Here is a 16,878-nt window from a genome sequence, read left to right as displayed (position 1 = left end):
ACATGCTGCCACTGGGCACTTGGCCTCAGCTGGTGGCTGGGTGGCTGTACTCTGCACATTCCCATTGCCTGGTGGAATGTATAGTACATACTGATTCTCTGGGGTGATAACACAGCATCTCCCCCACTTATCCACGGGGGATATGTTCCAAGACCTCCAGTGGAGGCCTGAAATCACAGATAGTACCAAACCTGATTGTAATCAGTAGGAACACATTTCCGTTCCTGTCTTTCATTCACAAATGTGATGCTTTTTCCATCTCAAGCACTTAACGTGCACTGCGGCAGGAACTTTTGCAGCAGCAAAACTAGCACAAATTTCTTTTTCCTTCTTCACAATTTCACAGATAGAAGATTCCTTCTTACCATAGATCTTAGCAACCTCAGCATGAAGTTATTTTTTTCCTTCCTTATTAAGTCGAGAACTTTCACTTTTCACTTAAAGGAAGGACTTTATGGCTTTTCTTAGGCAGATCCGAATTGTCAGCATCACTCCTCTTGTGGTTGGGGGTTATAACCATGTAAAATAAGAGTTCCTTGAACACAGCGCTGTGGATACTGTGACGGTTGATCTGATAAGTCCGGCAGCACCCGAGTGACTCACGGTGGGGAGTGTCTATGGTGTGGATCTTCTGGGCAAAGGGACGATTTGCATCCCAGGTGGAACAGAGCAGGATGACACGAGGTTTCATCATGATTTGAAACTTCGGAACTGTTCATTTCTGTAATTTGCCACTGAATATTTTTGAACTGCCATTGGCCACTGGCCACTGGTAACTGAAACATTAGAAAAGAAAACCTCTAATAAGGGGTGGGGGAACCACTGTACAGACGTGTGTACCAGTCCTGTTCCAAACCAAGGCTCCTGGAGTCTCCTTCCTGTGCAGGAACATGATGTTGTTTTCCTGAACATAATACTGCTGTGATCTGTTAAACATCTGATTTCCCAAATGGACACTCCTAGCAGATGGCATCTTTGTCACTTAACTGAACCAATGATGGCACATTGAAACAGCTCCATAATTTCTGCCAAGGAGGGAAGCTGTGAAATTTGAAAGATGAATGAAGTTGAATGGATGGGGAAAGGGAGCAGGCAGGTAGCGAGAGACTCGGTCTCTGCAGGGAGGATCCCAGATGACTCACAAAGTGTTAGTTCTATCATAGTAGGAACTTCAGAGATGGCACAATCCCCTTATTTTACAGATAGTAATAGAAATCTATTAGAATAATGAGGAGATATTAGGCTTTTGTGCTAGGTACAGTTTAAAGTGGTCCACATTAGTAACTCATCGAATTCTCATACCAACCTTGTGAAATAGACACTGTTGTAAATCTCCTTTTCACAGATGGATAAACAGAGGCACAGAGAGTTTTAAGCAACTCACTGAAGGTCACACAGCTAGTAAGTGGTAGAGCAGGCTTTTAGAATCCAGATAGACTAATTCTGAGTCTATGCTCTTAACCGTTCAACTCTGTGGTAAAAGTGATTTGTCCAACTCAATTTGTGAGTGAGCCAAACTGGGTCTAGACCATACAAGTCCTGAGAACATCCAGTGTAGACACACAATAGGCACTGTGTGGAAAAGACAGCCATGAATGACAGAATTAGAAAGATGTATCAGGAAGGAAGGAAGGAGGGCAGAAAGGGGAAGGGAGGGAGGAAGAATCATTTTCCTTGTCCCAGGGTGTATGATCCAGCTTCCCACTGGCCTCTCGTCCATCTGCAGACCAACAGCTCTGATGCTGACATGTTGGTTTGCTGCAGGATGCTTTAGACAGGAGAGTGACATCATCTGATCACTTTGGCCAAGTTTCACCAGATGGACTATGTTGTCTTCACTACCTGCCTTCTGTGTTCTCTTGTCAATGAAGGGTAAATCATCCTGGTTAACAAAAGTATGCTCCTGGGTTTTTGGAATAATCATTATAAACAAGAACAATTTGTTGAGCTGTTTAAATGCATTATCTCATTTTATCATCCCAGAAAAAACTGATGTATATATTATTATTCCCATTTTGGAGATGAAAATATTGAGTCTCAGGCAGCTTAAGTAATTTGCTCAAAATTATATAACTCATTAGTAGAAGGAATGAGATTTGAACCAGGACTATTTCATTCTAAAGCCTAGTCTTTAGTATGATGATGTATTGCTTCTGTAGAGTGTATTCTGAATCCTCTAGATAATTTCATATGGTGAAAATATTCAAGTCCTGGCCGGGTGCGGTGGCTCACACCTATAATCCCAGCAATTTGGGAGGCCGAAGTGGGCAGATCACCTGAGGTCAGCAGTTCAAGACCAGCCTAGCCAACATGGTGAAACCCCATCTTTACTAAAAATACAAAAATTAGCCGTGCCCATAATCCCAGCTACTCGGGAGGCTGAGGCAGGAGAATCGCTTAAACCTGGGAATATATATATATATATATATATATATATACTCAAGTTCTAACATCGTTATATTAACCAATTTGAGCAAATAATCTACAAACACCTGTTTTCAGATGGCAGAGAAGTGGCCTCTTTTCCATTCCCTCTCTATTCCCAGCAGGTCAGAGACTGACTTTGACCAGATCACAGTGAGGTAACTGTGTCCTTGCATAAAGAACTGACCCAGAAGCAAGCCATTTGAGAATAATTCAGTGGCACATTCTAGGCCAAGAGAAAATAACTCAAGATAAGAATATAACCCCCAAAGGGGAATAGATTTCTTGTTGGCAGAACTCTATATGCTTCCCAGTTCTGCAGCAATAGCAGATTTCTCCAAGTTACTGAGTTCAGAGGATATATTTTGTTTAAACAACAACAAAGAAAGCTCAAGAGAGAGCTTGTTTTTTCTTTTGCAATAAGCTACATGTATTTTTTGAATGCCTGTTAAACATTCCGTTGTCTGGCATGGGGCTCTCCACATTTTCTTTCCCCTGTGGGGCTCTTACAACCCATCTCACTTCACCCACAGCCTTCCCTGAAATATGGCTCATTTCACTAGTAGGTCAGCAAATATGGCAAATTGGCAAATTGTCAACTCCAAATTGACCTTGCATTTCTCAATGCTGTTTGCTGGGCAACAAGCAAGGGGAATTAAAACTTCAGTGAAACGTCCTGGAGTCTCAAAAGGAATTGGAGCAAAAGTCAAGATTGATAGCAAAGTGCTGAAACAGACATTTTATTTGGTGGAGCCATTTCAACCGAAGTGCAAAAGGCATCCTGGTAAGGAGATGAGCTTGTATCTTTGAACAGCTTTTTCCCTTTCATACATCTGATATTTTTTTGAGTGCCTACCAATTTTCTAGACTTTATTTTTGGCTTAGGATCCAAAACATTATAATCACTGCCCTCCAGGAGCTTACATTCTGATGGGGGATGACAAAACATGAACATAGGAAAAAGTAAATTAAATTGTGCATTAGACAGTGATGTGTTTGGGATAAAAAAAATAAATAGGGAAGGGTTTAGAAAATGCTAGGAGGTGAGCATTTTAAATAGTGTGTTGTCAGGGAAATCTTCACTGAGAACTTGATGTTTGAATAAAACCCAAAGGAGGGAAGGTAGCAAGCCAAGCTGATGTTCTGCAGGACAGTGTGCCAAGCAGAGAGAAGAGCCACTCACAAGGCCCTTGGGGACAGGTACTGGAGGAGTGCGAAGGGGCCAGTGTGAGTGGAGTGGATGAGGCTAGCAAGAGGAGACAGATACTGCAGGGTCTTGTAGGCCATTGATAGGTCTCAGCACCCTGCTAAAACCATGACCACTGCGTCATTTGTAACCCTGACATTTGCAAAGCATTCATTTTCAGTGTTTGCTTATATCCTTGATCAAACTTGGTTCTACCCCGAGAGGAAGAGAAGCAGACCACTTCTCATTGTTTCCACTTTAGAGATAAACCAGACACCAAGAATACTGAATAAATGACCAACTTCTCAGAGGGTGATTTGACCTCCTGTCTCATAATTTCTAGACGGTTGCTTTTTCTACTGCATCTTCATTCTATTTCAGGCCATTTGTGCTTTGAAAATGGAGAGCTAATAAAAACGAGGAAGCTCAAGCCTTATCCTCAGCAATTATCTTGGATCTTTTTGATTCAAGGGCTCTCTCATTTCTTGGTTTGTTTATCTCACTATCCACAGCTACAAAGCAATGGTGCAGGGTACACACAGCCCAGCTCTACTGGGCACCATTCGTACAGACTGCAGTGTGAATTGTGCCCCTTGGTGTTGAGCCAAGTGCAGGCACTGCTGTGGTGTACTGTCTTTCCTCATCTTGACTTTGTCTCTTATTTCTAGCCTCACGTTTGAATTCTCTGTAGCAGAATTTCATCTTCCCAGTTTTGAGTTTTGGCAGTCCCTAGATAGAACATGGTTTGCACCCACACTTTCGCAAATAATTGACCTAGACCCAACCCAGTCTTGAGACATCTTCTGGCATTAACTGCCTAGAAGGTATTTCAGTTGTTCCTGTTCCCTCCTGTCCCTCATGCCTAACAAGATTTGGGACAGTTTTGAAACCACTTTTGCAAAAATTTTAAAAATGTGAAAATTATGACAGTAAAAGAGATCTGATCTAACCAATCTCCATCTTGCCTCTAACTTCCAGACTGTCCTTGGCCATTCCTAGGCTTGGGTCTAGCTAACTTTGGGAGAAATTTAGTTTATCATTTAAATGATAACAGCCCTTCCCCAAAAGTAAACCATCTTTCTAAAACTAATGAAAGACTACCAGGTTAGGAGGATGAGAGGAGCCTGAATTCTGCTAAGATGTAGGCAGAATAAACTATTACCTATAAACAAGGTAATGAACCATTACCGGCCATTATTACAGAGGTCACAAGATTTGCAAATTCTCCAATTACTCCTGTAGGTAACATCGGTATTGTGGAATCTAACAAGATTGGCCTTTTGAGATGTCCTTTCAGATTTTTGCATTTCTAACTACCAGATGGCCCACCCGGACCCAGGACTCTGCTCCTGTGGCTCCTACCCAGAAGGGACTCTGTACAAGGACCACTTTGCACACCCCTGTGATTGCATCCAATCAAGCAGTACCCATTCCCTCAGCCCCCTGCCCACCAAACTATTCTTAAAAAACCCGAGCCTCTGAATTCTCAGGGAGATTGATTTGGGTAATAACTTCATCTCCCACGTGGCATGGCTGGTCTTGTGTCAATTAAACTTCCTTATTGCAGTGTCATGGTTGCAATGAATTGGTTTTGTCTGGGCAGTGGGCAGGAAAAACCCATGGAGCAATTACAGTTTCCTTCTATATCTAACTACCCACCCTTGAAATCAGCTCATAATCTTAGGTAGTTGGTATTTATCCTTGATTCTTGTGTTTATATATTTCAAATCCTCCCAAACCTTGGGCTGCAAGTTTTTTCTGTATGCTGTCTTTGTGGGGTCTTTGGCAGTTTTTTCACAAAAGACTAAGCTTGGGCCAATTTGATGAATGGAGTCTTTAGAAACGGACTCTCGTTTGACACACAGATCTGCTAAGCTAATAAACTTTGTTATGAGCTGAGCAAATTTCCTCTTCTGGAATCTTCCCTGTGGTGACCGGCCTGTGCTGGGGAGGAAATCAGCTGCTTTCTCAAGGGCCTTTGTGTCCCCAGCCCCTGCTGCAATTTACAGAGGGGTGACCTCTACCATGTACTTTCCCACGCCCCACCTCCTGACTCTGGGGTGTGCGAGTGAGTGTGAGAATCCTTGAAGTTACATAACAGAGAGCTCAGGCAACAGACTGCTTCTGCTTCCTCCACCACCAGGAGAGCTTACTTCTGACTTTGGATCCCAATTCTTCACTAAGGATGCCCTGTCCTTTCTCAATTAAATTTCCTTTCACTTCCTCTAACCCTTCAATCTTGGATTCCCTTTGATCACGTAGTTCTGTTAATCCATAGCCAGGAAGTTTTTGGAAGAAAGAGAGGCACCCTTTATCTCTTAACATACGAAATACATACAGGATATACGCATATGAGCACATGCAGTACCAATATGGCACCATGCAAGGACAGCCATCAGAGGATATCCCCACAATGCAACAGCAAATTTTCTTGCTTTCTTATTTACTTATTTATTTATTTTTATTTTTTGAGATGGCATCTCACTCTGTCGCCCAGGCTGGAGTGCAGTGGCCCGATTTCGGCTCACTGCAACCTCCACCTCCCGGGTTCAAGTGATTCTTCCGCCTCAGCCTCCCGAGTAGCTGGGACTATAGGCGCGCATGCTAATTTTTGTATTTTTAGTAGAGACTGGTTTTCACCATATTGGCCAGGCTAGTCTCGAACCCCTGACCTCGTGATCCACCTGCCTTGGCCTCCCAAAGTGCTGGGATTACAGGCGTGAGCCACCGCACCCGGCGTACCAAACCAAAAAAAGAAAAAAAACCGCTCACAAAGCAGGCCACACTGACCCTCCCAATAGTGACGCAAGATAGAATTTCTGGGAGGGGTGTTATAAGAAATTAAGAACTATATATTTGATTTCTGCCCCTGGTTCCTGGTACAAGAGCGTCTAAGAACCCCTAGGAGCTCCCTGAGTGATGGGAGTGGGAGGAGCTTCTTTTGTCGTTCCTAACAAGTTGGGGACTGGTTGCCAGAGGAATCAAATTCAGCCCCATCACCCCCACCAAACCTAAGGAAGGGGAGAGAGGCTGGGGATTGAGTTAATCACCAATGGCCAATGATTTAATCAATTGTGTTTATGTAATAAAACGTCCATAAAAACCCCTAAATAATGGGGTTTGGAGAGCTTCTGGACTGGTGAACACGTGGAGGTGCCTAGAGGGTGGTGCTCCTGGAGAGGGCATGGAAGCTCTCTGCCCCTTCCCCATACATTGTCCTGGGCGTCTGATACGGTTTGGCTGTTTCCCCACCAAAATCTCAACTTAAATTGTATCTCCCAGAATTCCCATGAGTTGTGGGAGGGGCCCAGGGGGAGGTAATTGAATCATGGGGTCGGTCTTTCCCGTGCGTGCTATTCTCGTGATAGTGAATAAGTCTCACGAGATCTGATGGGTTTATCAGGGGTTTCCGCTTTTGCTTCATTCTCATTCTCTTTTGTCTCCGCCCCGTGAGAAGTGCCTTTTGCCTCCTGCCATGATTCTGAGGCCTCGCCAGCCATGTGGAACTGTAAGTCAAATTAAATCTCCTTTTCTTCCCCATCTCAGGTATGTCTTTATCAGCAGCGTAAAAACGGACAAATACAGCCTCTCTTCCATACGCTGTTCCTGAGTCGTGTCTTTTATAATAAACGAGTAGACTGTTTTCCTGGATTCTGTGAGGCAGTCGAGCAAAATATTAAATCCAAGCATGGGATCGTGGGGACCCCTTATTTATAGCCAGTTGGCCAGAAGTTTGGAGGTCCAGATTTACTACTGGCATCTGAAGTGGGGGGCTTGTGTGTGGGACTGAGCCCTTCACTAGTGGGGTGTGATCTAACTCCTGGTGGTTAGTTTCGGAATTGAGTTGAATTACTGGACACCTAGTTGATGTCTGGAGAGTCACAGTGTTGGTGATTGGTGTGGAAACAAAACAAAACAAAACAAAAAAACCTTCCGCATTAGGTGTCACAGGTGTTGCGAGTATAAAAACAGTTTTTTCCTCAGGTGGGCAACAATCGCTTTCTTGCTTCTGGGGCAGGAGGATGTAAAGGAGGGAGATGAGGCAGTGGGGCACTGAGTGAATCTGGCCTGGGGTTGGTTAAGGCTGTTTCAGGAGAACCTGTGGAAACTTACATCAGAATCACACTGAATAATTCTTAAAGTCATATATAGCAGCTGCTTCTTATTCATGGTAGTTATGGTCTGTAAAGTCGCTGTAACACTAAATTAGTGAATACTGAGTCATTGCTCCTAATGGAAATACAGGCACCTGCAAGCCTCTGGTTACAGTATTTTCCTCCAGTGGTCAATACATAACCTTGTTTGATGTGTATCACTGTTTGAAGACACTTTATTTAACATTGTTGATTCATTGACACTGAACTCAAGGCCAACAGCACTATCATTCCTAACTGAGCAAAAGCTTATCTGACACATGTATTTCTCTATAACATATCACAGCCTTCTTGCACTTAGGAACACTAGGCCAGCAGTGTTTGGCACCAGGGACTGGTTTCATGGAAGACTATTTTTTCATGGATTTGAGTGGGGATAGTTTCAGGATGATGCAAGCCCATTACATTTATTGTGTACTTTATTTCTATTATTACATTGTAATATATAATGAAATAATTATACAACTCATGGTAATGTAGAATCAGGGGAAGCCCTGAGCTTGTTTGCCTGCAACTAGACAGTCCCTTCTGGGGATGATGGGAGACAGTCACGGATCATCAGGCATTAGATTCTTGTAAGGAGTGTGCAACCTAGACCCCTTACACACACAGTTCACAGTAGGGTTTGTGCTTCTATGAGAATCTAATACCACCAGTGATCTGATAGGAGGCAGAACTCAGGCAGTAATGCAAGCAATGGGGAGCAGCTGTAAATACAGATGAAGCTTTGCTCACACACTGCTAACCTCCTGCTATGGGGCCCAGTTCCTAAAAGTCCACAGAACAGTACCAGGCCCAGGAGTTGGAGACCCCTGCACTAGACAAAACTTCAGCAGCTACACTTGCGGGCCATTTTAAATAGCAAAATTACCAACACAAAGCACACACAAAACCCATGATACAATGAAAAGGACAGTCGTTTATATCATGAGAGCTGAAACAGAAAGGCAGAGTAATCATGTCAGTATTTCAAATGTCTTGCTACTCTATGGATGTGCACAAACACTGCAGAAATGGCATGTGTATTGATTCTGAGGTTAGAAATACATTTTAGGGAGCAGGCAAATTCACAAATATGGAATTCATGAATCCACATCTCAGTCAATGTACGGTCATGTGCTGCATAATGACGTTTTGGTCAATGACAGACCACATATACGATGGTGGTCCCATAAGATTATAATGGAGCTGAAACTATTTCCTAGTGATATTGTAGCTGTCATAACAAATGTCATAGTGCAATGCATTACTCCTATGTTTGTGGTGACACTGGTGTAAACAAACCTACTTCACTGCCAGTTATGTAAAAGTATAGCACATACAATTATGTATATTACATCATAATACTTGATAGTGATAAAATGACCATGTTACTGGTTTATGTGTTTACCATACTATACATTGTAGCATCATTTTAGAGTGTACTTCTACTTATTAAAAAAAAAAGCTAATTGTAAAACAGCCTTACATAGGTCCTTTAGAGAGTATTCCAGAATAAGACGTTGTTATCCTACGAGATGACAGCTCTGTGATTGTTACTGTCCCTGAAGACCTTCCAGTGGAACAGGAGTGGAGGGGGAGTACAGTGATATGGATCATCCTGACCCTGTGTAGGCCTAGGCTAATGTGTCTGTTTGTGCTTTAGTTTTTAACAAAAAAGTTTTAAAAAGTAAAAACTAAAATAAAAAATTTAAAAATAGAGAAAAGCTTATAGAATAAGGATATAAAGAAATAAAATATTTTTGTACAGCTGTACAGTGTGTTTGTGTTTTAAGCTAAGTGTTATTACAAAAGAATAAAAAAGTTTAAAAAGTTTTTAAAGTTTGTGAAGTAAAAATGTTATGGTAAGCGAAGGTTAATTTAATATTGGAGAAATAATTTTTTTAAAAATTTACTGTAGCCTAAGTGTACGCTATTTACAAAGCCTACAGTGTTGGACAGTAATGTCCGAGGCCTTCACATTCACTCACTCAGGGCAGCTTCTAGTCCTGCAAGTTCTTTTCATGGTAAGTGAACTATACAGGTGTAGCATTTTTTATCTTTTGTACTGTATTTTTACTGTACCTTTAATTTTTTAATTTTTTAATTTTTCCATAAGTTATTGGGGGACAGATGGTATTTGGTTACATGAGTAAGTTCTTTAGTGGTGATTTGTGAGATTTTGGTGCACCCATCACCCAAGCAGTATACACTGCACCATATTTGTAGTCTTCCATCCCTCACCCCTGCAAGTCTCCAAAGTCCGTTGCACCATTCTTATGCCTTTGTGTCCTCATAGCTTAGCTCCCACACATCAATGAGAACATAAGATACTTGGTTTTCCATTTCTGAGTTACTTCACTTAGAATAATAGTCTCCGATCTCATCCAGGTCGCTGCAAATGTTGTTAATTCATTCCTTTTTATGGCTGTGAAGTATTCCATCGTGTATATATATATACCACAGTTTCTTTATCCACTCGTTGATTGATGGTCATTTGGCTTGGTTCCACGATTTGCAATTGTGAGTTGTGCTGCTATAAACATGCGTGTGGAAGTATCTTTTTCAAATAATTACTTCTTTTCCTCTGGGTAGATACCCAGTAGTGGGATTGCTGGATCAAATGGTAGTTCTATTTTTAGTTCTTTAAGGAATCTCCACACTGTTTTCCATAGTGGCTGTACTAGTTTATATTCCCGCCAGCAGTATAGAAGTGTTCCCTGTTCAGCACATCCACACCAATATCTGCTTTTTGATTTTTTGATTATGGCCATTCTTGCAGGAGTGAGGTGGTATTGCACTGTGGTTTTGATTTGCATTTCTCTGATGATGAGTGATGCTGAGCATTTTTTCATATGTTTGTTGGCCATTTGTATATCTTCTTTTGAGAATTGTCTATTCATGTCCTTAACCCGCTTTTTGATGGGATGGTTTGTTTTTTTTTCTTACTGATTTGTTTGAGTTCGTTGAAGATTCTGGATATCAGTCCTTTGTTGGATGTATAGATTGTGAAGATTTTCTCCCACTCTGCATTGTCTGTTTACTTTGCTGACTGTTCCTTTTGCTGTGTAAAAGCTCTTTAGTTCAGTTAGGTCCCAGCTATTTATGTTTGTTTTTATTGCATTTGCTTTTGGGTTCTTGGTCATGAAATCCTTTCCTAAGCCATTGTCTAGATGGGGTTTTCCATTGTCATCTTCTAGAATTTTTATAGTTTCAGGTCTTAGGTTTAAGTCCTTAATCCATCTTGAGTTGATTTTTGTATAAGGTGAGAGATGAGGATCCAGTTTCATTCTCATACATGTGGCTAGCCAATTATCCTAGCATCATTTGTTGAGAGGGTGTCCTTTCCCCACTTTGTTTTTGTTTGCTTTGTTGAAGATCGGTTGGCTGTAAGTATTTGGGTTTATTTCTGGGTTCTCTATTCTCTTCCACTGGTCTTTGTGGCTATTTTTATACCAGTACCATGCTGTTCTGGTGACTATGGCCTTATAGTGTAGTTTGAAATCAGGTTGTGTGGTGCCTCAAGATTTGTTCTTTTTGTTTATTCTTGCTTTGGCTATGAGGGCTCTTTTTTGGTTCCATATGAATTTTAGAATTTTTTTTTCTAATTCTGTGACGAATGATGGTGGTATTTTGATGGGGATTGCCATGCTTTTGGCAGTATGGTCATTGTCACAATGGGAGATATTACAACTGACACCACTGAAATACAAAAGATCATTCAAGGCTACTATGAACACCTTTACACACATAAACTAGAAAACCTAGAAGAGATGGATAAATTGCTGGAAAAATACAACCCTCCTAGCTTAAATCAGGAATAATTAGATACCCTGAACAGACCAATAACAAGCAGTGACATTGAAATGATAATTTAAAAATTACCAACAAAAAAAAAAGTGCAGGAGCAGACGGATTCACAGCAGAATTCTTTTTTTTTTTTTTTTTTGAGATGGAGTCTCTCTCTGTCGCCCAGGCTGGAGTGCAGTGGCACAATCTTGGCTCACTGCAAGCTCCGCCTCCCGGGTTCATGCCATTCTCCTGCCTCAGCCTCCCGAGTAGCTGGGACTACAGGCGCCCGCCACTGCGCCCAGCTAACTTTTTGTATTTTTAGTATAGACGGGGTTTCACCATGGTCTCGATCTCCTGACCTCGTGATCCGCCAGCTTCGGCCTCCCAAAGTGCTGGGATTACAGGCGTGAGCCACCGTGCCCAGCCCACAGCAGAATTCTTCCAGACATTCAAAGAAGAATTGGTACCAATCCTATTGACACTATTCCATAAGATAGAGAAAGAAGGACCCCTCCCTAGTTTATTCTATGAAGCCAGCATCACCCTAACACCAAAATCAGGAAAGGACATAACCAAAAAAGAAAACTATAGACTGATATCCTTGATGAACATAGATGCTAAAATCCTTAACAAAATACTAGCTAACTGAATCCAATAACATATCAAAAAGATAATCCACTGTGATCAAGTGGGTTTCATACCAGGGGTGTGGGGATGGTTTAACATACACAAGTCAATAAATGTGATATACCACATAAACAGAATTAAAAGCAAAAATCAAATGATCATTTCAATAGATGCAGAAAAAGCAGTAGACAAAATCCAGCATCTCTTTATGATTAAAACTCTTAGCAAAATTGGCACACAAGGGACATACCTTAATGTAATAAAAGCCATCTATGACAAACCCACAGCCAACATAATACTGAATGGGGAAAAGTTGAACAAATTCCCTCTAAGGACTGGAACAAGACAAGGATGCCCACCCTCACCAGTCTTCTTCAACATAGTGCTAGAAATCCTAGCCAGAACAATCAGACAAGAGAAAGAAATAAAGGGCATCCAAATCAGTAAAGAGGGAGTCAAACTGTCCCTGTTTGCTGACGATATGATCATTTACCTTGAAAACCCTAATGACTCCTCCAGAAAGCTCCTAGAACTGATAAAAGAATTCAGCAAAGTTTCTGGATACAAGATTAATGTACACAAGTAAGTAGCTCTTTTATACACCAAAAGCGACCAAGTGGAGAATCAAATCAAGAACTCAAACCCTTTTACAATAGCTGCAAAAAAATGAAGTACTTAGGAATGTACCTAACCAAGGAGTTGAAAGACCTCCATGAGGAAAACTATAAAACACTGCTGAAAGAAATCATAGATGACACAAACAAATGGGAACACAACCCATGCTGATGGATGGGTAGAATCAATATAGTGAAAATGACCTTACTGTACCTTTCCTATGTTTAGGTATGTTTAGATACATAATACCTACTGTTGTGTTATAATTGCCTACAATATTTAGTACATTCACATGCTGTTACAGGTTTGCAGCCTAGGAGCCAAAGGCTATGCCATGCATCCTAGGTGTGTAGAAGACTATCCCATCTAGGTTCATGTAAGTTCACTCTACGATAATCACACAATGATGAAATCACCAAATGACGCATTTTTCAGAAAGTATCTCAGGTGTTAAGCAACATGCGACTGTATATAGTATACATGTCTGGGTCTTATTATAGAATGTGGTCTTCATCAAGCCCTCCGAGGCATTATACGTACATTTGAGGGCTGGGTATAATGGATTCTTCCTGACTATTCAAATCAAAGCTTAGGTTCCCAGAGTGTGCAGGACTAGGTAAAGAGAATACATTCAGCAACACTTACCTGGGCCTGGGCACATGGCAGTTGGCAAAAGTTGACATGCGCAGTTGGCAAAAGGATGCCAAGATCAAATAGATGTGAGTCTACACACTCAGACATACAACAGACTCACTTCTAGGTGGGCTGACACAGCCCCATGTGAAAGGAGTGATGGCTTTCCTCTATCCCTGGCCTGGATGGAACCCATAGGGGTTAGAATCGCCTATGCTCCTTTTTTAGTATTATTGAAAGGCTCCCAGGAGCTGTCTTCCAGTGCTGAGGCCACATGAGCTACTGGATCACCCACTGCCTGGGAAGCTGCATGGGGGCCTCACCACTGCTTTTGGTTCCCACTGCCAGGCCGCTGTGGCCAAGGGCTTCTGCCTCTGACTGTCACCTCCACAACACCTCTCTTGAGCTTCACTGCTGCACTTCCCAGGACCCCCAGAAGCCAACACCAATTGGTATTCTGAGCAGATGTAGAAAAATTCTTGTCAGTCCTGAGGCTGCCAGAACAGATAATCACAAACTTGGTGGTTGAAAACAGCAGGAACTTATTTCTCACATTTCTGGAGGCCCAAAGTCTGAAGTCTGGCCCTGCCTCCCGGGGTTCCAGGGGAGATTCTTCTTTGCTTCTTTCTGCTTCCAGTGGCCCCAGGCATCCCTAGGCTGGTGGCCACATCACTTCTATCTCTATCTCCATTTTCTTTTCTTTCATGGCTCACTGCAACCTCCTTCTCCTGAGTTCAAGCGATCCTCCTGCCTCAGCCTCCCAAGTAACTGGCATTTCAGGTGCCTGCCACCACTCCCGGCTAATTTTTGTATTTTTAGTAGAGTCAGGGTTTCACCATGCTGGCCAGGCTGGTCTTGAACTCCTGACTTCAAGTGATCCTCCAACCTCGGCCTCCCAAAGTGCTGGGATTACAGGTGTGAGCCACCACACCCAACCAGAAGATGCCAACTCTTTCCTGAATCTCCAGGCTGCCGGCCTCCACGATCAGATTTTGGGATGGCCAAGCTTCCACAATAGCATGAGCCAATTCTTTAAAATAAATCTCTTTCTCTCTACATACGCACACATCCTATTGGTTCCTTTTCTCTGGAGAACCTTGACTAATATATCTATGCTATGCTAAAGGACAAACAAAGCCAGTGGCGACAACACTATTTTTTTTTTCCTGGCTATAGTTGACATGCCTCTGTTGACTATTGAGTTAAAAGGCTTATTATTCCTAGACGTCACGCTGTAATGTTGATTTTTTTTTGTATCTCATTATCTCAAACAGTAAATGCAGTTCATTTTTTCATATACGTACTTAATTTTTAGATTTGAGGTTGTTGATATGAACAATTTCCTCATGCCTGTGTCTGGCATCTCTGTCCAGTTTTACAAGCAGGAATGGGAAGCCCCACTTGAGCTTGGCTCTCAATTAGTGGTATTCAAAGTGTGATCCCCAACCAGCAACATCAGCATCCTTGGGAACATCTTAGAAACACACATTTTCAGGCCCTACGCTAGACTTATTGAACTAGAAACTCAGGGAGTGGCCCGGCAATCTATGTTTTAAGATTAAGCTAAAGTTTAAGAACCACTGCTTTAATTATAGAAGACTAAGACATTTCCCCAATTTCCTGAATGATAGAAGGTACAGATACTCCTTCAAATAACTCTCTTGACTGATAGGAAAATAAATAAATTTCCAGATGGGTTATTGAAAAATGTGTACAACCAGAAATTCACATAGATTTAGAAAACAGTTCTAATTTGACTTTTGTTGCATCTCAGAAATTAGCAACAGTGGTGAAAACAATCAAATCTCAATCAGTGCTTAACACATAGCCATCACATCATTAGTTAGACTCAGTTCCTCTTCATTCCTGATTCTGTGCATTCCCTGTTACCTAAATTACCCATCCTTCTTTCTAATTTATTGATTCATTCAAGGCCCAGCTGAGGTTCTTTCTTCCTTGTAAAGCCTTTTAGCTACACTATTCTCTCCCCGTTTACCATCTACCTGGTTAGATTATTGCATTTTCTCATTTAGTTAAATAACCTTGGATTGCATTGATATTTATATTTTCTCCCTCTCTGCTCCCCAGAAAATATTGCAAATATCTGGAGGGAAAGACATGCAAATTTAGGTGATTGTCTGTGCCCCACAGCACCTAGCATGGTTTTGCCATTAATGGCAAAAACCAGAATTACTTTTGCTCTCAACCTAATACATAAGCAACTGGTGCTTGTTAAGTTGAATTGAACTACAGTGGTATCATCAATTTTATTGGTATCTGGCAAATGCTAACAGATTTGCTTATCTTTTATTTAGCTATCGTGAAAAAGTCTTCATTCCTTGCCCTGGAGGAGTTACAGTCTAGAAAAAGGAAAGTAAATATACACAAGTAAATACCAAAAGTCAAACTGGGCCCTTGCAGAGGCACAAACCACATGCCACAGGATCACAGAGGTGGGAGCAATGTAACAACATCCAGGAGAGCTGTACCTTCAGCATCCAGAGCACTGCTAGGGCTCAGTAAATATTTCTGATGGACTAAGTGGTGTCCAGATTTTTTATTTTTTACAGTAACTAGACTGGAACTTGATACATACTCAAAAAATTGTTCATGGGCTGACGAATCAACTCTCCAATTCTAGTGCCATCTGGACTCATGCCATCCCAGCCTCACAGGCCAGGAATACACCTGATATGTGTATTTAGAATCAGGAGATTCTAAAGTCTGTGAAACTTAGTTGATTCTATAGCAGGAATTTGCCTTTGCATAGAGTACATCAGGAGTGTGCTTCTCCTGCACAGGGCATTTGGAATTCTGTTGTGGTGACTACATCTGGCTTCCCTTAGAGAGTAAACAACATACTCTGCATCATCTCACGATTCTCAGGCATCTGCTCAGCAAACTCTGCATCCCTGGGAGCTGAACAATTCTGTTCCTCCTGGAGATCCTAAATTTGATCTTATAGAACTCAGTAGGTGAAACTCCCCATGCTTTCGCTAACATGATTCACAAGTCCACCAACACAGCTGCCCTCCTTTGAGCTCTGGGACTGCTGAGAAACCCTGGGCTGAATAAAGGACCTCTTCTTGAATAGGGATGGTGACTTCCCTAGCCCAGGGGTTTGTTACTTATTAGGAAGAAAGTGATTTACGCATAAATTGGACAACTTTTGGGTGTACTAGAAAGAAGACTAGAATGAGAGCCAGGAGATTGCAGTTCTGAGCTCCATCGTTAGCTAATTGTGTGACTGTGGGAAAATCAACAATTCGTAGGCTTCAGTTTTTTTTTTTGCAGAACAGTTTGTCCAGCTTATACAATCATTCTGGCTTCCACATTCTATTATCTGTGATTTCACTGTGCTTTTATGCCTATTTATTATCAGTCTCCATGTAACAAAGAAGGTGTTTGCCTGAAAGCACTGTGTCTAACTTGTTTATACCTTCATACTTTCTCAAGATTCAGGATAAT

This window comes from Pan paniscus, chromosome 7 (genome assembly GCF_029289425.2).
Source record: "Pan paniscus chromosome 7, NHGRI_mPanPan1-v2.0_pri, whole genome shotgun sequence".
NCBI lineage: Eukaryota > Metazoa > Chordata > Mammalia > Primates > Hominidae > Pan > Pan paniscus.
The sequence above is the reverse complement of the archived record's forward strand: the minus strand, read 5'-3'. Positions refer to the sequence as shown.